Consider the following 23,341-nt stretch of genomic DNA (forward strand, 5'->3'; position numbering starts at 1 on the left):
CAACATTGTTACATAAAATAAGAACAATGTAAAATAATTAGAGATAAATGTACTTTTATAATTCTTTCCTCTTCTGTATGGGGCACCTGAGTAGCTCAGTCGGTTAAGCACCCGACTTCAGCTCAGGTCATGATCTCACAGTTCATGGGTTCAAGCCCCGCATCAGGCTCTGTGCTGATAGCTCAGAGCCTCAAGCCTGCTTCGGATTCTGTGTCTCCATCTCTCTCTGCCCCTTCCCTGCTTATACTCTGTCTCTCTCTGTCTCAAGAATAAGCAAAAACATTAAAAATTTTTTTAAAAATATTTCTTTCCTCTTCTATAAAAGCTCGTTTTACTTAACTGAGTTCTTATTTTAAAAAGTCACCCTCTCTATATGAGTTATAATATATTTCTATAATATAAATTATAGAAGCAACTCAGAATGAGGTTGGAGAGCATCAACTTTGGAATAAATTGGGTTGCACTTCCCAGTTTCACACACCAGGGGTTAAACTTTGGCAAGTTGTCCAACTTCTCTGCGCCCTGCTTTCCTTATCTGTAATAGGTATGGTTACAGATGAGGAAAATCCAAATGCAGGGAACAGGAAGTTACTCCAACACACTAATAAGCAATATCAATGTACCTGTAGATGATATTTGGGGCTATTTATTCATTGTATAGAGCCAGGCATACATTTAAAATTTAGCAAACATTTATTGAGTGTATCCTAAGTGCCTGATGACTAATAAAATGATTAATAAATGTCTGACAACATTCTATGACTTGAACATCTAATCTCCAAAGTACTTACAAAGAAATGGATCTAATTCAAATTAACCTAGTCTTACAAGTATGTGAAAGTACAATCTAATGTCATAACATAAATATCACTCATAGTCTTGCCTTCTACCTTTCCTCAGGTAAAAATCTTGGGGGATAATCTTAGCCTGAATCTTTGACATCCTATCTCATCATCTCTTTCTGAGTTGGATGGCTATTCTGTACTCTCTAGTGGCCTTCTGGACTCCCTAAGCACTCAGCTTCAGGCGACATCACATTCTGGTACAGTAGCCATCCTTCTTCTTACTCATCATTATAAATTAATTTTCCCTGCTTTTCTGAGCTAATAACTTTTCCACTTCCTTCTCTGTTAGTTCAATGTGCCTGCCAATTACCAGTTCCAACTTATCAGTTTTCTTTCTTCTCTCCACAGCCTCTGCTTTATTTAACCAACTCCTTTATTTGTTCATTTGAACTTTCCCCTATCCATTCACAAATACCACCTCCTACATGGTCTACTCTACAGTAAGTTACCCAATCTGACTTCTCAAATCAAAGACCTAAAATTCCTTTTCCTTCACAATCCAGGGCTAAACCAAAAAGAAGATACTGCTTTTCTCCCACTCCAATAACCTCCTCAGACATTTTTCCATCTGAAACCAGAAACACTTCACTCAAAAATTCATCTAAATATTGAATTTTGAGATTAGGAGTCTTAGCACTTTATGCTCACTCCATTACTTATTTCCTGCACTGTCCATCTGTCTGTTATGGAGTTGTCTGCGGAGACTATAATCTATCTTAAGTTGTGAACATCTATAGCATTGCTTCTTCATGACTGCCTCCTAGCTCTGTGAGGCATGAAATCATCCTCAGGGGGTAACATTTCCTTCTGCCAATTTCTGAGTAGGGATTTGGGTGTGGACATGGCAGTAGACATGGCAGGAAGAAGAGGGAAGAGATGGCACAAGGTAAGGCAATATCTGAATATACCTGAATATGTCTCATTATTAGGCAGCTTCTCCCCAAATATCATCTCTTAAAAAAATGAGTCACTTCACATGGAGTACTTGCCAAATATCTTATATCACGGAAATACTTTCTCAATTACTTTATTCTGAGCAGCAAATAACACCGGATGGAGATTTATGAGGCTGAAACAGCCTCAGTCGGTACTAGTTTGGGAAGCTTGTAGATGTTATCTGATATGAGCAGCTTTTTAAAAAGAAAAAAAAAACACAGATTTAGTCACTATTCCTGGGTACTTGACAATTTCACACGTTGGATACCATGTTAAAGAAACTTTGGTTTTCAAAAAATCCTAATACCAGGCAAATGGCTGGGATAAAATTTGCAGCACAGTATTACGCACTCAGATTCAAAAAATGAAATAGAAATGATGGCAACAGGGTCCAGAAAACTGTATTGGGCTATTCAAAAAAGAGCTCTAGTGATGATGAAAGACCTGCTGCGTTTCAGCTGTCTCCAAGATGCACGTGAAGAATCCAAATAAATATTATTATGTCAGATGTGAACTCAGAAAATGGGTTCTAAACAAATATATCATTATACATAAGATGTGATTGTAAGTAAATATGTGAGATTAAATGAGTGAATCAAATACTGTAAGTAAACATTTAATTCATCAATATCCATTACACTTGCCATAATTAAGCTAGACAAAAAGCTTTTGGGGGGGGATTATATAATAAGGGAACTGGTGTCTCACCAAATATTGAGGTTGGCCTTACATTTGGGCGTTCATGGGGTGCATGAGTGCCTATGATGTGAGTGGAGCTAGGTTTGGATGGACAGACAGCTGGTCAAGCAATTGGCTCAAGAATAATAAAAGAACAGTGATATATTTTCTCATTGTTTCATAGCAGGGGCACAAGTCTGTCCTGTGCTAAGAGAGACCGGGACAGTCTGGTCTGAAGGACAAGAACGAATTCACTTTAGCTCACTTTGTTCTGTCCCCAGAACTGCGAGTGCTCACTGAATATCATCCATTGATGGTTAGGATGTGCCATGAGGTTGTTTACTGCGGCATTTACACAACACGAAGGAATGGAATCTGCGGACAAAAAAGGTGGAGAAATGTTCAGCTTAATCAAATCATGTGTGATCCATATTTAACCCTATCTGTAAGTTCCTCCAGCTATTTGTTTAAACTGACTCCCGGGCTTTTCCCTAGCTAAAAGGCCTCCTTTTGTTGAGCGATTTCAACGTATAGTCACATTTTGAACTGTTGCCAGCTAAAATTCTTGCATTAGGCTCCACGGCTGTCTGTTCCACCAAGACAAATAAGAACTGGCCCAGCCCCTCATCTGAGTGCATTGTTCATGGTGCTGAGCAGTGATTTTCCATGTCTGCCTGTCTTTGCGCTCACCCCAGGAGGGAGGGTGAGCCTGGTTTATTGAGCTTCTCATTTCTCACAAAGCAGCAACATCTGGAGGGCTGAGCAGTTTGTTGGCAGGTCCAGCCCGAAGGAATTTCGGCCATGGTTCCGATTGGCTCTTATCAGTAGGTGTCACTAAAGACAGCTTCAGAGACAGAAAAATAAATAGGCCAATTAAGCAATGCCAAGAACAGACTATTTTATAGCCATTTCTGCTCTTTTTATTGTTATTCTAACAGCAGAAGTTTCAAGATTCAAATTATCCTCTGGCTTTTTCTTCCCCCACCCCTCCTGCAAATGACCACTTTTCCATTTTCCAAGTGCCTTCCTTTAGAGAGTGGGACATTTAATTAATAAATTTATTTTGTGGTGCCTCCTGATGTAGTGAAAACAAAATGAAAACAGATGAAGGAGATTAACTCGAACACTGTATTGCAACGAAGCTACAGCTGGGTGTTCATCTGCACACAGGCTAATGAACACTTCACCAGCCCCTTTCTCTGTGCAACGTGAGACACTCAGCAAATGCAGAGAGCAAGACAACTCACCCACCCCAGCCATGCTCACGTGTCCCCAGAGGATGCACGCATGGAAACTCGGGTGTGAGACCACGCATTTGTGAGGCAGTCAACAGGGGAGCTCCCAGGCCTCTTCCTGGAAAGGGGCCAGACTTGTTCACGGTGGCCACCATGCACACGGACTTCACTTTTTGGTGACTGAGGCTTTCCCGCCAGCAGATATAGGCCCAGTGGGGAACTCCAAATTTAACCTCCAAGTCCAAGCAACATCATATACATGTAGGAGAATTTACTGATATTCCTCGTTAGCAGATACCTCATATAAATCCACCTGTAGTTATCTGAGAAAACCAAGTTGGGAACAATTCAAATGGATGGATTTTGTTAGCAAAACAGGCTGTGAACAAAACCGAGGCGTGGATTCCAGCGTCAGCACAGCACATTCGGTACTCAGGCAGTGTTGGTTGAATGAATGAGGTACCTGCTCGCTCAGAGTATCAGTAACCTGTTCTATGCAGATCATATGTATGGTCTCTGTCGTCCGCTTATGTATGCCAAATTTGCATGCATTTTGGTGGGTGCTTTCATTCTTTCTGGCTTTAGGAACCTTGCACCTACATTAGGTAAGTAGACCCTTAGGTCTGAAGACCAAACCAATGACTTTTAGTTCCAAATCTCTCACAGTTATAAATGTAAAGATAACTGATAATAATAATAATAATAATAGCAATAATAATAATAGCAGCTGTCACTTATTGAGTACTTATTCTGTGCCAACGTAAGTACTATACATTATTTCCTATGATCCCACCAGAACCCTATGAGATAAATGTGATTATTACCCCATTTTACATAAAAGGAAACTGGGACCTAACCTCATCAAGTTATTTGCTCCAGGGGACACAGTTAGAAAATTTTAATTGTTTAATATATGCTGGGCTAAAAGAAAAAAAAAAGAAAAAAGAAAGAAAAATATTGCTTGTTATATGGCTGGAGATTATTTCTATACACAGCACTGTCATTTAGTCTCCAAGCTCAACAATGAATGACTAGTGCACCTAATTTTCCCCATGAACATTCTTCCTTGGCATCTTTCTGCAATTTTGGACTCGCCAATCCAAGTTACATGATGTCATTTTCATTTATTGGGTATAATTACTAAATTATACAGGCCCTAAATCCACATTCTTGTATTCTCGCCCACCGCCCCCCCCCCCAAAAAAAAAGAAAAGAAAGAGAGAGAGAAATGTTCTGTGAAATGAAAATTACACATCAGAACTCAGAACCTACTGTCCCAGGAAGCTCTCAAACCACAGTGCCTCCACATAGAACTCACAGATACCTCTAAGATAAGAATGCAAAAAGCCAACCTTATACCCCTCTTTCAGATTAAAATTTCCAAATCTAAAATAACATATGTTCAGGCTAAAAAACTGACAGAGGTATTACTTCTACATTTTAACAGATTTTATTATTTATAAAGCATTGGAATACTTCGTTTTTTTTATGAGATTTTTTTCAGATATATTTCACTGTCTGCCAAGGCATAACGTGTCCACCATAGACATACATACTCCAATCACATTTCAGATAATATTGCTTATCTCTCATCCCAGCAGAGGAACATTCTTGTGGGATCTTATTTGTAACAAACTTATGCTCAGAAAACTAGCTCTGGAAGCTAATCCTCCCTAGCTTTCAGTCCCCTTGATGGCAAGTGAGAGAAGAACATTTAGGGGGTATTTGTCATCCTTTTTGTCAAGATCAGTAATGTGTTTTATCCAGATGAATCAAAATATAGGGAAGGGTTCAGTAAGAGCATACCATGTGGGTCACAATACAATTTAGAACCAGCTTTGCTAGGACACCTGATCCTAAAGGAATTTATAAAATCTCAATCTGCAAACACTGAAGGCCCATTATGAATAGGACACTGTCTTGTACTGCCCAAGTAGATACACAGGAATAACACTATTCTTACCTTCATGATTGGCACACAATTAAAATAAAAGCTGGTATGGGTCTCATGAGAGATTTGTCTTTGAAGGAATAGAAGATGACCTCTGTTTGGGAGAATCAAGAAAAGGTTTTTTTTTTTTTTAATGATTATTTATTTATTTTGAGAGAGAGAGAGAGAGCTCAAGGAGGATGGGGAGGAAGGGAAGAGAGAGAGGGAGAGAGAGAATCCCAAACAGGCTCTGTGCTGTCCGTGCAGCCTGAATCAGGCCTTGATCTCAGGAACCATGAGATCATGGCCTGAACCGAAACCAAGAGTCAGATGCTTATCTGACTGAGCAACTCAAGTGCCCCAAGAAAAGCTTTTTTAAAGAAGCCTCTTTAAAGGCTTTGGGATGAGCCTTCATGGAGACATAGAATCCATTGTTGAAAAGTAAATACAAGGGAACAACATTGAGGAAGCGCCAAGCAGAAACTGCAGATTAGAGGAGGAAATGCAAAGGGTTTAATAAGAATGTGGCTGAAGATTAGGCTGAAAAAACCGACAAGCATCATTACGGTGAACCTTGAAGGCCGACTGAAAGATTTGTGCGTAAATCAAAAAGCAGAGGGGAGCTACTAAAGCCTGTGGGGTGGAGGTACAGTGAGATCAGCCCCAAACTTCTGGATGCTTCTGGCAGCAGTGTCTAACATGACATGCAGAGAAGGCAGAAGGGATGATGGGAGTGGACTCTTAGGGTGCTATAGCAGCACTACAGATAGTAGCATCTGAAAAAAATAAGAAACTTTTGTGAGCCCCAGCAGAAGGGAACAGAGAGGTAGGAAGGAAAGAAACAGGATTTGATTGGTGACAGAAAGATGGCAGTTCTGTTACCAGCAATAAGAATGTCAAGAGGAGAGATGGCTTTTTACATCAGTGGAAATCACAGTTTGATCTGGGACATAGTCACTTGCCATTGGCACATGCACAGGCATTTTGAATAGGTCTAGAATTTGGCCCTGGGTTGTGAATTGGGGGTTCCCCACTCCAGTGATAGCAACAGAAGCCATGAGAGCTGGTCAGTCACCAAGCAACGGGGCATGGAGAAGTTTACCTTCTACCAGCAAGTAAGCAAGATACTGGAGGATAAGAGAGTGTGGATGAAAAATAATGTGTGTGCTTTTGAGCCACACAGACCTGGATTCAAACCCGAGTCCATCTCCTAATAACTCTGTGACCTTCAGACATCTGTTTTGAGAATTAAATGTGTATGTAAAGCAACCAACACAAATGCCTGCTACAAAGTTAAGTAGAGTAAAACCTTGGATTGCGAGTAACTTGTCCTGTGAGTGTTCCGCAAGATGAGCAAACATTTCTAATACATTTTAACTTGGTAGAGCAATGTCTTACAAGTTGTACATGATGCTGAATGTCACATGATCACAACTGAGCCAATGGTTCTTCTCTCTCTCTCTCTCTTTCTCTCTCTCTCTCTCTCTCTCTGAGGGATTGTGGGTGATCATCTCCCAGATTTAGATGCTCAGTTTCAGACCATGGTATTTGGCAGAAATTAGTGATTTTTCAGAACGTTGGCACTAGTGTATTTTTTGTCACTTCCAAGCACCTATGGACAGTCCTTTGCTTTTCCATACAAGAGTAAGCTTAGGAATGCTTTGCTTCATTCTAAGTCAGGCTTCCTGCAAATAGAGACCCTTTCATCTGCTGCTTTATTGCCAGTTTCATTAAATACAGTATATGACAAGAATTTACTAATACTGTACTGCAGTCAACATCTGTATGAGTGTATACAATGGCCCCCATGCAGAAAAAGATTCCATTGAGCCAATAGATAGCAGTGATTCCATTAGTTATAGTGAAAGGCACTCTACACAATAACCCTCCTCTCTCTTGTCTCCCTCACACCAGCCATGAAGGTTTTCAAAGGTAAGTACAGGTTAATTTGTTTATTTGTCTTTATATTTTGTATTTTCTTTATTATTTTGTATTATATTACAGTACTGTAATCATTTTTATATGAATATTTTTGGGTTGTGGAACAAATCATCTGAGTTTCCATTTTTTCTTATGGGGAAATTTGTTTTTGATATACAAATGCTTTGGATTACAAGCATGTTTCCAGAACAAATTATGCTCACAAATCAAGGTTTTACTGTATTATGAATGTGAGTTAATTCTTTTTTGTTCAATGTTTATTTATTTGTTTTGAGAGAATAAGAGAGCATGAGCAAGGGAGAGGGCAGATGGGGAAAGAGACAGAGAGAGAGAGAGAGAGAGAGAGAGAGAATCCCAAGCAGGTTCCTTGCTGAGCATGGGGCCTGACATGGAACTGGATCCCATGACCCTGGGGTCATGACCTGGGCCGAAATCACGAGTGGAGTGCTCAATGGACTGAGCCACCCAGGTGTCCCTAGATGTGAGTTAATTCTTAAAACCATTTCTGGTACTATTACCCATTCCTTTTGATTATCTTTCTATTATATTTGAAAGTTCATATTTCCAGAAATTCAATTTCCAAAATGATAGGTAAATATACTTTAGTATCTACAGGAAGGAAATATCTCATTTTAAAAGAAAATGATAAAAATCCATGATTTTTCAGAAAGGCCTTTGATTTACAATCCACTATAATCATCTGAGAAGGCATAGACTCACACAGTTCACATGAGCAATGGTGGGGCTCAGGGTTCCACTTTCCAGTTGACCACCCTCTGTCATAATTCTCTATATTTCATAATAAAAATAAAACACGTTCTTGAGCAGTCATACAAAAAGTATGAATCTACATGAAGCTGCAAAGTTGTACCAGTTACATCATCTGAACAACATGGATTATTACTGTCTATCCACCACAAATGTTACTGGTCCTAAGCAGGTGGGCAAGCTTCTTTAGCCACTGAGACTTCCATTAATGAGACCCAGTGGTTTGTATAAGGACTCATTAGTGTGTCAGAAGTCAAGACATTCTCAAACAAAAGAAAACCAAGAGAACCTGTCACTAGCACACCTAACCTAAACCCAAGGACTGAAGAAAGTTCTCTAAGAAGAAAGGAAATGATAAAAATAGGAACCTTGGAACATTAAGAGCGAAGAAAGAACACAGAAAGCAAATATATTCATAAATATAACAGACATCTTTTCCTCTTGAGCTTTTTAAATTATGTTTCATCATGAAAGCAAAAATTATAACACTGGCGGATGTGGTTTTAAATTAACAAAGAGGATGGGGCACCTGGCTGGCTCAGTCAGAAGAGCAGGCAACTCTTGACCTCAGGGTTGTAAGTTTGAGTCTCATGTTGGACATAGAGGTTACTTATAATATTTTTAAAAATAAAGTAAAATAAAATAACAAAAAGGAAATATGTAAGGCAGTTAGTTATATTGTAAATGGGGTAGGGTGAGTGATGAAATAGGAGGTGATGTGTCTACACTTTATTCAAACTTGTAAAATGTTGACAGCCATAGACTGTGATGATAAGTTATATAAGATACACAGACAGAGACAAGATACACATATCAAATTACATATATAAAAAGCTACAGAAACTATAACTTTATAAACTCTAACTTTTAGGAAAAAATTTAGAGAAAAAAATCTTCAGAACATAGGGCTAACAAAAGAGCTCTTAACATTTCCCACTAAAAGTCAGCTATGAAAGGAAAAATCAATCAATGGAACCTCATCGAAAAGAATAACGCTCTGCTTGACACCCTGTTAAGAGAATGAAAAGACAAGCTACAAACTGGGGAAAAAATATTTGCAAACCACGTATCCAACAAAGGATTTGTATCTAGAAACTGTAAAGAACTCTGAAAACTCAGCAGTTAAATCCGATGACAAAATGGGCCAAAAAAAGCACTAACAGACATTTCATTGAGGAGAATGCGCTCACAACAGATAAGCCCATGAAAGAGGTACAACTTCGTTAACCATTAGGGAAATGCAAGTTAAAACCACAATGAGGTATTACTTCACACCTATCAGAATGGCTAAGTAAGAGACAGTGAGAACACCAAATGCAGACAAACTGCATAACTTACAGGTTACTGCTGACGGGAATGGACAATGGTACATCCACTCTGGAAAACACGTTGGTAGTTTCTTTTTTCTTTCTTTCTTCTTCTTCTTCTTCTTTTTTTTTTTTTTTTTTGAATTCTTCTCCAGGCCTGCTTGGTCTTTTTACATACTCTATCTGGCCTCACGTTTTCAAGTCTTCTGTGTCTTTGATAATTTAAGACACACTTCCTCTAAGTCATTATCAGCCAATGCTTTTTCTTTTTCTTAATGTTTATTTATTTTTGAGACAGAGAGAGACAGAACATTAGCATGGGAGGGGCAGAGAGAGGGAGACACAGAATCTGAAGCAGGCTCCAGGCTCTGAGCGGTTAGCACAGAGCCCGATGCGGGGCTTGAACTCATGAACCTCGAGATCATGACCTGAGCCAAAGTCGGACACTTGCTCAACTGAGCCACCCAGGAGCCCCAGCAGTTTCTTAAAAAACAAAACATCCAACTACCAGATGACTTGGCAATTGCATTCATAGGCATTTATCCCAGAGAAATGCAAACTTATGTTCACACAACAACCTATGTAGGAACGCTCATAGCAGCTTTAGCCACAATAGCCAAAAACTGGAAACGGCCCAGATGTCCTTCACTGGGTGAATGTTGAGACAAACTAGGGTACATCCATGCCATGGAATATCACTCAGCCATTAAAGGAACAGACATCTAATCCGTGAAAGGAGTTGGATCACCATTCAGAGAACAATGCTGAATGGGGGGGGGGGGGAAGCTAACCCCAAAAGTTACATATTTTATGATTCTATCTACATAATATTTCCCAAAGGACAAAATTTTAAAAATCAGTTAGTGTTGCCAGTGGTGAAGGACAGACCTGAAGTGGGATATGAATAGTGGTTTGGAGCTCTAGAAAAGCAAAATGCAAGATTCTTATGGTGATGGAAATGGTTTGTATCTCGAATGTATTAATGTCAAAATCCTGACCATGATATCCTACTAGAGTTTCGCAAGATGTTTTCATTGGAGACACTGGGTAAAGTGTACAGGGCTTCTCGGTGCATTGTTTCTCCTGACTGCATATGAATCTACAATTATTTCTAAATAAAAAGGTTAATTTAAAAAAAAACTCATGTCAGTTCTTTCTTGCTCCTTATTCAGATGGCATTCAGTAAGGCATAAGGCATCAAGATGATATATTAACAGACTCCTTTGGAAGGGGGAGGGAAGGAGGGGAGAAGCAACAGAGAGAGGGACGTGAGGGAGGTTGGGACATGGGAGGGAGGGAGGGAGAAAAGAGAAGAAAGAGATATAGACCCCACAAACGCTCACCTGACCATTCTTTGGAATCATCTGGGAGAAATGGAGGTGGGAAGAACAGCTAGGAGGTTCCAATAGAAGGTGAAAGATGGCATCTTTGATTACAGAGAGAAAACTGCTTCCTTCTCAGTAAAGAGCATGAACTTACTCAATGTGAGTAAGAATTCCTCTTGGCATGAAGTCGCTGGAGTGTCCGAGAAAAATTGATGGCCCACAGGGCATAATTTTGCAAATTTTAAAGTTAAAAAGATATCTCTCTATCTGTTCCAGCACATGTGTGTCCTTGCAACATGATATTTATGATGTGAATTGGGCTGATTAAATCCATTTTAGGGTTCAGGGATTTGCACAACCTAAATATCCTGGTTCTCAGGGAATGAAGAGCTTCATATTTCCTTTGCAAATTTAGTCTCACTGACATCAATAGGAAGCTGTTAGTGATAAGGAGAACTTGGCACGGGGGTGGGGGTGGGGGGGCAGGGGGTGGGGATTTAGCTGTGCACAGTTGAATGTCAATCTGAGTAAGGGACTCCTCAGCCAAGATTTCATGGAAACTCTTTACGAGCCCCCACCTGGGACTTTCATACACAGATGGTATATATGAGAAAGTATGACATGAGAGGTTCTCGAGGTTAGTAAACACAGAAGTGATGGATGCTAGAGATAGGGTAAACCTCATCATGGAATCTGGAGGCAGGCAAATTCCTGCTAGAGACTGAAAAAGAAATGGTAAATGAACCAGGGAATTAGAGCTGATGCTGAAACGTAAGATCATTACAGATGCCAAGTGCAAACTCACATCTAAGCTTCACAGAGTAAAACATAAGAGGGGAAGTTACTATCCTCCTGCAAATTCAGCTCTGGTACCCCGATATCACATAATGCCAAGAACCTAGCACCCAAAAACCAAAAGCAATTTTAAAAGGAGACGAAGAAAATTCTGTGCAGTATATTATCTTTACTCTGAGCAACTCCCATTGGACTAGATTTTGAATACTATACAACCTAGCAAATCTTCGGGTGAGAAGTCTCCAACGAAGCTGGACTTGTCAGGCTTACTTACCCTTTATTAATATCAGACTGGAAGTACAGTATCAGGCCAAGTAATGATGTAAAAGCCAGATAGAGGAATGTTGCTAATTGCCAAATTTGTTATGGAATTATCACATTTTCTGTTTCAGTGCTGAGCTCTGGGAGATTCGCTGAACGAAAGCCCCAACAAAACCACACATCACAAAGATTGAGGTAAATAAAATTCAGAAAACAAGCCTGCGCATTTGGGCTCTAGACCCTCCAAAATAGATATCTTTGAGGAGAACAATCAATACAAAGAGCCTTGCTGTTGGGCATAATAAATAACTAATTTCTGCGTATAAACTCAAAGGCATGGTGGATGTGGAGACGGCAAAAATCTGGTTCCCCGCTGAAGATTTGTACGAGTATTTTATTAAGATTCATTTCCATCATGACCTTCAACCTGTCACTGCTTCCTTTCTGCCTTTCATGTTCTCTCACCTTGATGCAAGTCAAAATACTGTCTTGCTATATTGCTGACGTTTTATTTTAGGTAACTGTATAGTTTAACTTTGCTCCCACCATTCCTAACATATGGAAGCAATTAATTCATTTTCTTTGCCATCATTAGGATAGGAATCCCAGATATTCCAAATGTAACTTCATCAGAGATTTCCCTTAACTAATTACATAATATCTAACCCATTTTCTTAAAAGTAAGACTTGCTGGTTAAGAGATAAAAAAAACGGCATTGCTTATAATAAACTCTGCATGCTACACTGTAATTTAAACTGTACTGTTATGTACGGTGAAGGACTGAAAGTTTAGAGTTACTCCCCTTGGCAAACATTTTTTTTAAGGATTGCTTAAATAAGCAGTACAGAAACCAGATGTCATTTGGTAAGAGTATCTGAATGACCAAAAATTTGCTGTCTGGGTATTTTTTTTCCTTTATAAAAACAAGAAAAATTCTTTGGATTTATGTCATATTTAGCAGCTGTGAAACAGTGCAAACATCTGTTTGTACCTATGGGGAGCTGACCCGCGGGTTCCTCATCTCTTAATCACCAAGCATCAAGCCAGTCTCACATGCACTGTTTATTGTTTTCTTTGCCGTTGCCTCCCGCACTTCAAAGTTTTTAGACGCTCATGTTCTATTGGCAGAATGGAGGAACTAATCCATTCATTATAAGACCAGATGATTAGGATTTTTTGAGACATGATCACAGCACTCTCTCCACCCAGCCTGTGCCCAGAAACCCATCCACATTTGCCTCTAAATTCATTTTGGAGTGTCTACACTTCATCCAAATAATGCAAGATTTATGAGCCTCAAGCAAGATTATAGCAGCACATATACTAACACAAGGCCTGCCGTCACCATTTGAGGCCACACTCTTTAAAAAGTCATTTTAAAATAATTTGTTCCTTTTTAAACTATGCATACAGATATTACATTAGCTCTTATTTGGAGTTTTTCTATTAGGGTTTTGCTACAATTGTTTTTTTAAAGAGCAGTAACAACGACAACAACAAAAGCCTTACCACCCTTGCACACCCAGGGAATATCAGTTTCTAAAGGCCAACATTTTTACTGCACTTTATAAATAGGGAAAGTACGCTGAATTGGAATCGAAGCTTGCCAGGTCAAATCAGCTGCTTTATTTTTACATTCTTTTTTTATATATAAAGTCTGCCAAACAAAGCATTCCTATTGCAAAAAAAAAAAAAAAAGTAAGAATCAGCTTCATTTTTATATATTAAAAATTACTAATTAAAATAAAGTTTCATTACCATGACGTCCATTACAAAGAAGATACACCCCGTATAACGATGTTTCTTATGAGGATGACCCATCATAAAAACACTCTATTAATTAGAGCGATAATAAGTTCTTTGTAACAATTGATTCTTGATCAATGAATGCCTTTGGTGGCCCTAATTCATGTAACAGACATTCTGTACACTCTGTGCTATTTGCATTGTACTCTGGAAACAAAGAGAGGGCCATGTTATAGCTGTACTCTCACCATGTGGAAATTGTACTTGGCTGATTTCTCTATTTCAAACATTCCAACTGCCCCCACAGGGTGGGATGGGAGAAGGATGTACCCAACAAATTAAAGCCATAGGAATGTCCAGGAACTTGAAGAAATCTAAGGTAAAAACCACATGCACAACACCTCCCTTAATGTCCTGCTGGGTTCAAAGAACTTCTTGTAACTCGATGACATGCTAAAGAAAGACTAGACCTTGGATTTGTCTCATCTTTATAAGCAGTATGGGCGAATGTACATATTCTGAATCTGGGATCCATAAAACAGACCAATTCCCAAGGTACCAATAGGTGTTCCTGGGAAAGAAGGTTCCATGGTCAATTAAATTTGGGAAATACTTATAGAAGATCCCCTCTTTGGAACAAAGACAAGGCCTATTAACAAATTAAAGGCTCTGAGAACTACTGCAGTAAAGGCATCTTATATTGTTTTTTATTAGAAAAAAAACTTACAGATAAAAACATGAAGAATAATCACAAAAACCCAAGTACTTACCCAGCAGCTTAAGAAAGAAATGTTACAAATACAGCTGAAGTCTCTGTGTGCCCTTCCCCCATCACAGCCCTTCCATCTCTCAGAAATAACAAAACACTAAATGTAGATTGTGTCCATGCATTTATTAATATTTTTATTATCTTTACATATATTCGTAAACAATAAGTAATTCTGTTTTTTATGTGTTTAGATTTTCTAAAAATCATATAATACTCTAGGTATTATCCTGATAATTCTTTTGGAGAGGACTCAAGATCATATTTATGAGACTGTAATATACGTAGCTATAGTTCATTTATTTCACTGATAAATAATTTTCAGTATATGAATATTAAAATATTATGAGGATGACTCATCATAAAAATGCTGAATATAAAAATGAAAAATGTATGAATATATCCCAGTTTATGTATCTATTGAACATTTTGATTTTTTTTTTACAATTGCAAACAGCATTAGCGTTGGTATGTGAATAGAGAGAGTAACCAAACAGAACAGAATAGAGGCCAGAAACAGATTCATACATGTGTGGATATTTCACACATGATGGAGGTGACCCTTGAAACTTGGTTATCAGATGGTACACTTATTTATCAAAGTGAAAAAAATTAGATTACATCTTTACCTCACACCATATAGCCAAATCATTTCCAGGTATATTATATGATCAGTTGAGACATAAATGTAAAAAATAAAACATCAAATTCCTGGTAGAAAATATATGAGAATACATTAAAGAATAATTCCAAAACCAAACGTCAAAAGCTTAAACAATAAAAAAATATTAATAACTTAGGCTATAGTTTAATTTAAAACTTATATTCATCAAGAAATACTATTTAGGGGCACCTGGGTGGCTCAGTTGGTTAAGCAGCCGACATCGGCTCAGGTCATGATCTCGTGGTCCGTGGGTTTGAGCCCCACGTCGGACTCTGTACTGACAGCTCAGAGCCTGGAGCCTGTTTCAGATTCTGTGTCTCCCTCTCTCTGACCCTCCCCTGTTCATGCTCTGTCTCTCCCTGTCTCAAAAATAAATAAAACGTTAAAAAAAAATTTAAAAAAAAAAAAGAAATACTATTTAAAAAAAGCAAAAGGGCACCTGGGTGGCTCAGTTGGTTAGGCATCCGACTTCAGCTCAGGTCATGATCTCATGGTTTGTGGGTTCAAGCTCCATGTTGGGCTCTGTGCTGACACCTCAGAGCATGGGGCCTGCTTTGGATTCTGTGTATCCCTCTCTCTCTGCTCCTCCCCCACTCATTCTCTCTCTCTCCTCTCTCTCTCTCTCTCTCTCAAAAATAAATAAAGCTTTAAAAAATTTTTTTTAAAAAAGCAGAAAGACAAAGCCTAGAATAAGGAAAAAATATTAGTAAAACACATAACTAGTAAAGGATTAGGATCCAAAATACATGAAAAAATACTCTAAATTTTATTTAAACCAGCACTTTCTCAAGATTTGATTCTAATTTAAAGAAATGCTTATTGACATCTCATGAAAAGAACCAGTGTCCATGGGTACAATTTGGGAAATTTTTATATCATGTCAAAACTCGGAAAAGACTTTAGCTTAGGTCTCTACCCAGCTACCCACATTTATTCTTAGCAATGTGACACTAAAACAGTTTACTGCTCTGAACTTTGATGTTTAACCTATACGTGAAAATTGGCCCTATTCTTTTATCATTAAGCTAAATAGTATGAAAATCTGGAAACTGGACTAAGAGTTACAGCCTGAGTGATCTTGCACCTTGCAATGACCTCTTAGAAATCCTTTCACCTCACCAACAGTGGCAAGACATACTTTCAGAAGTTAGGTAGAAGAAAAGCAATTCTGACAAGTTCTGTCTGAAAGATTTTCTATTATTATATAAATGTCCTCTCATGATACACGTTCTATCTCTCACTCCCAGTAACCATCGACATAAAGAGCAAAATACAAAGGGCAAACTATGCCCATGTCTTGACATCTACATGAAGGCTACATACAAATGGTCATAACAAAAAGTTCAAGAGAAATAAGCTGCATGAGAATTTGAAACACACATAAAAGAAGTAAAAATACATTTTTTACCAATATTTGCAACTCCAAAGTCGCAATCAACTCAGGAAAACCATTTCAAATGAAAGACTAATCTAATACAGTTCTATTTTTGAAGATTAACTCCAACATCCATGGAGATGCCATTCTTCACTGGGACTTACAGAGTTTTTCTTCTGTCCTGAGAGCAAGAAAGCTTATGTGGGAAACCATTTTTGTATACAACACAAGAGCAGAATCTTCCTTTGCATGTTAAATTCTTCTTTTTTTTTTTAAGTGGAAAGCTCTATTTCATAATAAGAAAGTAAAAAAAAAAAAAAGAAACTGCTTATAGTTCAGATATTGAAGACAATTAAAAAATTATAGTAAGAAATAAGCTTAGGATAAGTAGTTGGCTTATGTAAGTCCTGTAAATTAACTTTTCAACTTTAATTTCCAGAAATATCACAGACTAGAAATCTGAAAAAATGTTTTTGTTTTTTAAAAAAATGGTAAATAAAATATATTAAACATTTTATTAGCAAAAAAGTAAGGAAGCTGCAAAGGTTACATTGAAATAAGAAATCTCTGAGGTCACCTAGCACTAATAACTTTTATTCTAAGAATATCTGCTGAAACTTGACGTTCCATTTTGATGACTTTGGGGAGATAATTCTCCACAGGTCTCTCTTGTTTCTGCATGTCTTATAAGAAAGGCACTAGCTGCCCTTTGTTGTAAACTATCTTTTCAAGAATGTTTGTTTACTGAGCAGCCTTGGAAGACAGATACAATGTCTCCCTCTGGAGCATAAACCAGGCATGCTTTACTTCCTATTATAAAAGATTTAGGTTCCCTAAGCTCAAGGTTGCTAATAATACAGTCCACTGGATGTATAGATGTCATCTGACACCTTTTCCTGTCACCTTGCAGAAAATGAGCCTTGGGGAACCAGTGCAAAATGTTGATACTCTACCTACCTCTATTGAAAGAAAAATAAACTCTCCTTCACCTTTCATTCAAGAGTCTCAACTCTTGAACCAGAATCCAAGAAGCAATTGCTTGAAGGTAGGGTAAAAGCAGGATAAGAAAAAAAAATCTCAGGCCCTTCACAGTTCTTGACAATGGCTACATGGGAATGGAACATGGAGCAAAAGCCTAGGGAGTGTTGAAGATGGAGAGGCTGAGACTCCAAAGGACCACAACCTTCTAGAAATAAGCTCATCATGTAGAAGATAACAAGGAAGAAGATAGCAAGGAAATTTGGTACTGGCTGAAAGGGACAAATCACCCAGGATAATTCATAACCATAAACTCTCCTCACCTGGGTTCCCAGACCAATTTTACCTACTTATGTAGTTCAAAATATTCTTAAATGAGGAATTTAATTTAGAGGTTACACATCAGCAAAAACACCTATGAAACTAACAGACACCATAAAAAATCAACATTAATCCAGACCTTAAAAAGTCCCAATGTTTCAAAAAACACAAAACATAGAAGGAAACAAAGTATCATGAGAAAGAATAAACAGGTACAACAGACAGCAAAATCAGACCCACAGATTCTCACAAAATAGCAAATCAGTGTGTTCAATATGTTTAAAGAAATAAAAGAGAGGCATTAAGATGAGATGGAATGAAGAAAAATTTTTATTTTTTTGAAAACAAAAGAAGAATTTTTATTTTATTTTTTGTGAGGTGAGTCATATAACAGAAAAACTGTTATCTGAGCTCAGTAAAATGATCTCATTTAAAATTTACTTCTCTAGGAAGCAAAAGAACTGTGTTTGCCTCTTATCGACTCAGTCTTAGTATTTATTACTAGTGTTGCTACTGTTGGTTGTAGATCAATTTAAGCCTAATATCACTCTAAGTATGTCATGTGAATCATCTCTAATCCTAAAAACAACCCTGCAAGATATTGTCCACATTTTTAAAATATTAAAATAAGGCCTTACTCTTACATGCTCAAAGGTAGCATGCTCAAGATAAACCTTCTATGGCAGAACTTGCAGGACCAGAAGAGATGACTCCAGCACTGACACTCTGAATTTGAAGAAATAACTTTTAAAGTTTTAAGAGAGTTTGAAAAGGAAACAAATGGAACAAATAAAAATTAGAAAAACAGAAGTAAAAACTCTATTGAAAATTGAAACAGCATGTTACACAACACTGGACATAGCTACTAAATTGGAAGATAAATATAAAGAAATACAAAAATGAGAAACTGAGAGAAGGAAAATGTAAAAGAAAGTTTAAGGGAAAATGGAAAATAACATGAGAAAATCTAACGTGTCTCTTGTCTCCAGAAAATAACAGAGAGAATGGGGGAGAAACAGCTTAAAAGAAACAATAGCTGAGAATTTTCCAAAACTGTTGAACGTTATGAACTCTTAGACTCAGAAAGTCCAACGAATCGCAAGCAAGAAAAATAAAAAGAAGTATACTCCTAGACCCATGACAGTGATACTTAATACAAAAGATGAAAATTTTCTTCAAGTGAGCCAGAGAAAAAAGTTATGTTATCTAAAAATGAATAATAATTAGAGTGACAGCTCTTTCTTCTCGACAGCCACAAAGTCACCAAACAATGGAATGATTTATCCAATGTACTAAAAGAAAATAACTCTCTAACAAGAATTCTATGCCTAATAAATTATCTTTTTAGAACAATGAAAAAAATAGTCTTCTCTCAGATTTACAAAAAAAAAACAAAAAACCAAAAAAACAAAAAAAACAGATTTGTTACCTTTTACCCTACAGACTTCACTAAAAAAATTCTACATTATATATCTTAGGCAGAAGAAAAATAATGGAAGATGCGGGATGCCATAGAATGTTGGAAAAAAGCTATTGTTACTAAGTGGGTAGATTTAAATCAGCAGTTCTTAACCAAAAGCAATTTTCCCCTGAGGGGACAGTTGACAATATTTGAAGATTTTTTTTGTCCATGACAACTAGGGGAGAGGTAATGCTCCCAGTACCTAGTATATAGACACCAAGCATGCTGATACATCCCACAATATACAAGACATCTCCTCACAACAAAGATTGATCCAGCCCAAAATGTCAATGGAGCTAAGGTTGAGAAATACTGACCTGAATTAACACTGTGTAGAGTAGTAATAATAATTTGTCTTGTGGGGGGTTGGATCTAAAATAGACTACAGGGGCACCTGGGTGGCTCAGTCAGTTAAGCATCCAACTCTTGTTCTACGCTCAGGTCATGATCTCACAGTCCCTGGGATGGAGCCCCTTTTCAGGCTCTGTGCTGACGTGTGGAGCCTGCTTGGGGTTCTCTCTTTTTCCCTCTCTCTCTACTCCTCCCCTGCTCACGTTCTCCCTCTCTTTCTCTCTCTCTCACTCTCAAAATAAATAAACATTTAAAAAAATAAAATAGACTACAAAAATAGAGTATAAAGAGAGAGGATGGCGACTAAAACGTTCTATGGTCTTTGTGTCATTTGAGAGGAGTGATAAAAACTGAGTCACTGCAGGCTTTAATAAGTTAAGTGACTGTATTAAAATATTAAAGGTAACTACTAAATGTATCTATACACTTTAGAAGTATATTCTCTAACCTAGTAGAAGGATATGGAATGAGACTAAAGGGAAAAATAAAGAGGAAGCTTGAAAAGAGAAAAGAAATGTGGAAAGAAAAGGTGAGAAAAAAAAAAAGGAATATCACAGAAATAAATACAAATGCATCAGCAATCAAAATAACTGTAAATAGAGTAAAACACTTCAGTTCATAGTAAAACCTTGTCAGTCTAGGTAAAATAAAAATTCCAGATAAGTACTGTTTATAAAAGATACTTGCAGGGGCACCTGGGTGGCTCAGTCTGTTAAGTGTCTGACTTCGGCTCAGGTCATGATCTCACAGTTCATGAGTTTGAGCCCCGGGTCGGACTCTGTGCTGACAGCTCGGAGCCTGGAGCCTGCTTTGGATTCTGTGTCTCCCTCTCTCTCTGCCCCTCCCCCACTCATGCTCTGTCTCTCTCTGCCTCTCAAAAATAAAGAAATGTAATCAAAAAATTTAAAAAGAGATTTGAACTAGATAATATTTAAAGTTCTGGAAATCCCTAATACAAACAATAATCTTTTACTCTCCATTATTTATTATGCACATTTACTGTCACTACGATGGTAGACTTGGAAGGCAGACATTTTATCTTATTTTTATTTATGATTTTTTTCAGTTTTATTCAGGTATAATGAACAAAGTTGTAAGATAACTTACAGTGTACAATGTGATGATCCGATATAAGCATACATTATTGAGAGACTAAGAGAAAAATTACCAGGTGTACTCACAACTGCAAAGAAAAGACCCCCCCCCCCCCCCCCCCCCCCCGCCGTTCCCGGAACCAGCCAGGGCGTGCCCGGTTGTGGTCTGACCTAAAGGCAGGAACCAATCGAGTTCTGCTGAGTGGTTTGAAAAAAAGGCAGGAACCAATCAAGTTCTGCTGAGTGGTTTGAAAAAAAGGCGGGAACCAATCAAGTTCTGCTGAGTGTTCAAATTTAAATGTCAACCAATAACAGCTCTGTAACCGCAAAAAAATCCCTAACTTGTTTGTGCCTGTCTATAAAAGAAGCTGTAAGATCCTCGCTCGGGACCTCTTAGCGTCACCGGTAACGAGTGCGCAGACGTCTGGGTTCAAACCTGCAATAAACGACCCTTGCCGCTTGGCTTTGACTCTGGACTCTGGTGGTTTGTTTTCGGGGGGTCTCTTGAATCGGGGCATATCATTATGAAACGATTTCCCCCCCCCCCCCCATCAAATGAAGTAACACATTCATCACCTCACATATTTACTTTTTCTTTTTTTGTAAGAACATTTAAGTTCTAGTCTCTTAGCAAATTTTAATTATATAATACAGTGTTATCAACTATAGTCACCGTGTTGTACTTCAGGCATTCTATTTTATAGTATTCTGTCTCTAACTCCTGGTGCAACCACTAAACTTTGGGTATCTCAACAATGATCTCTGATGAGGAATTCGATACCAAAGGACAAACCATTTATTTGATCAGATCCAAGCTTCAGAAAACACTTGAGATCCTACAAAGAAATTGAAGTAGAGACATAATCCACAAGCAGTTGCATTTTGAGGTAAATCCTGCCTGCAGATCTGTATGCTACACATTTGTTTTTAAAAGCTTGGCATCTGACTGTAACCTGAGGAATTTTGGTTAAACATTTCTTTATGCAAAACAAAGAATGTTGAGCAGTTAAATATTTTACCTCTGAGGCTAAAATTGGGTTATTTTTTTTCCTCCCTTCTGAATGTTTAAGGTGGAAAACCAAGTGTAAATTGTTCAAAAGATTTCCAGTCATTAAAATCTTATCATCTACGAATGAATAGTGGTAACCAACTCCTTTGAATGGTTAATTAACTCAACAAAGATGTATTACGCATCTTCTCTTATAACTGAATGAGTCAGCAGTCTTTGCTGAGCATCTAGGAGATGTGGAGAGAGCTCTGGTAAGACAGAGAAAACGGGAGAACAGTACCTTCTAAGCATCTCACAACCTGATTGAGGAAAAGTGAATATGTAAATTGAAAAGGACCAAATGGTAATTGACACAATACAAAAGTAATCAGTCAATAAACATTTATTTCAGCAGATACTCATATGAACAAGATTAATCCATGCACTCCCAACCTAAATTCAAGTGCTAACGCCTCAAAGGGGGATCAAATTAGCTTGGGTGCTCAAAGGGTTAAGGAATGGTTTTAAAAAGCGGGAAGCCAGGAGAGGGCAACCGTGCGCCTGACAGCAGGACACGTGCTGAAGCTTCAGGTAGCAATGCAGTTCCCTCCTTCTACCAGAGAAGGTGGGTGAGGTGAGACTCCACAGGAAGGGAACACAGTCATCTCTAAGTTCACCTGTAGATGTGGTTTGTGGACCACCTGTGGGAGAATCATCTGGAGACGGTGTTATAAATGCATATTTCTCCAATCTGCTACAGAATCAACACATCAGAACCTTTGAGAATGAGCTTCGGAAATCTGCACTTTGAATAAACTGCAGGTAATTCTCCCCACTGAAATTTCAGAACTGCTCACTAGATGAGAACAAGGGTGTCAGATTAGCCTGTCTCCACAGCTTTGTGATAAGTTGCCCCCTTCTACTGCTCAGCCTCTCTAAGCCTCATTTCCCCATTTGTCAAATGCAAACAATAAATACTATCCGCCTATAGTTTTGTAACAATCACATGATTCACCATCTAAGATGCTTAGGCAAACAGTGAGCACTCGATAAATGCAATATAAATTATAATAATCTCATGAAGAATTCACCAACTATAGTCAATGATAATATATTAAACACTTAAAAATTTGTTAAGAAGGTAAATCTTATGATAAGTGTTCTTTCCACAAGAAAAGATTCTAAAGAAAGGGAAAAAACTCACCAAATGTGAACATGTGGAGCAGACACAATGAGGGTATGAGACAGGAAAATTCTAAAAGGGCAAGGCCAGAGGTCTGAGCAGGAAGTTGGTCCGTTGAGGACATGTTTCCAGTGATAACCTTTACTTTCTAACCACTGCCTACATGCCAGGCTACTTTCACATTGACTCAAAAGCTCCTTAGGATCACTTTATGAAGTATAAATTTAGTAGGGCTTTAGCTGAAGGTCAGGGAGGTTAAGTGTCCAGTGCAAAGTCACACAGCTAGTAAATCACATGACACACATTAGGCAACAAATTGTGTCACAGTCAAATACCCTAAATCTAACCTGAGAGGCACCCAGCATGACCTACATGGGACAGAGATGAGCCA

The sequence above is a fragment of the Panthera pardus genome, unplaced genomic scaffold (assembly GCF_024362965.1).
Source record: "Panthera pardus isolate Hobbes unplaced genomic scaffold, ASM2436296v1 HiC_scaffold_24, whole genome shotgun sequence".
Lineage (NCBI taxonomy): Eukaryota > Metazoa > Chordata > Mammalia > Carnivora > Felidae > Panthera > Panthera pardus.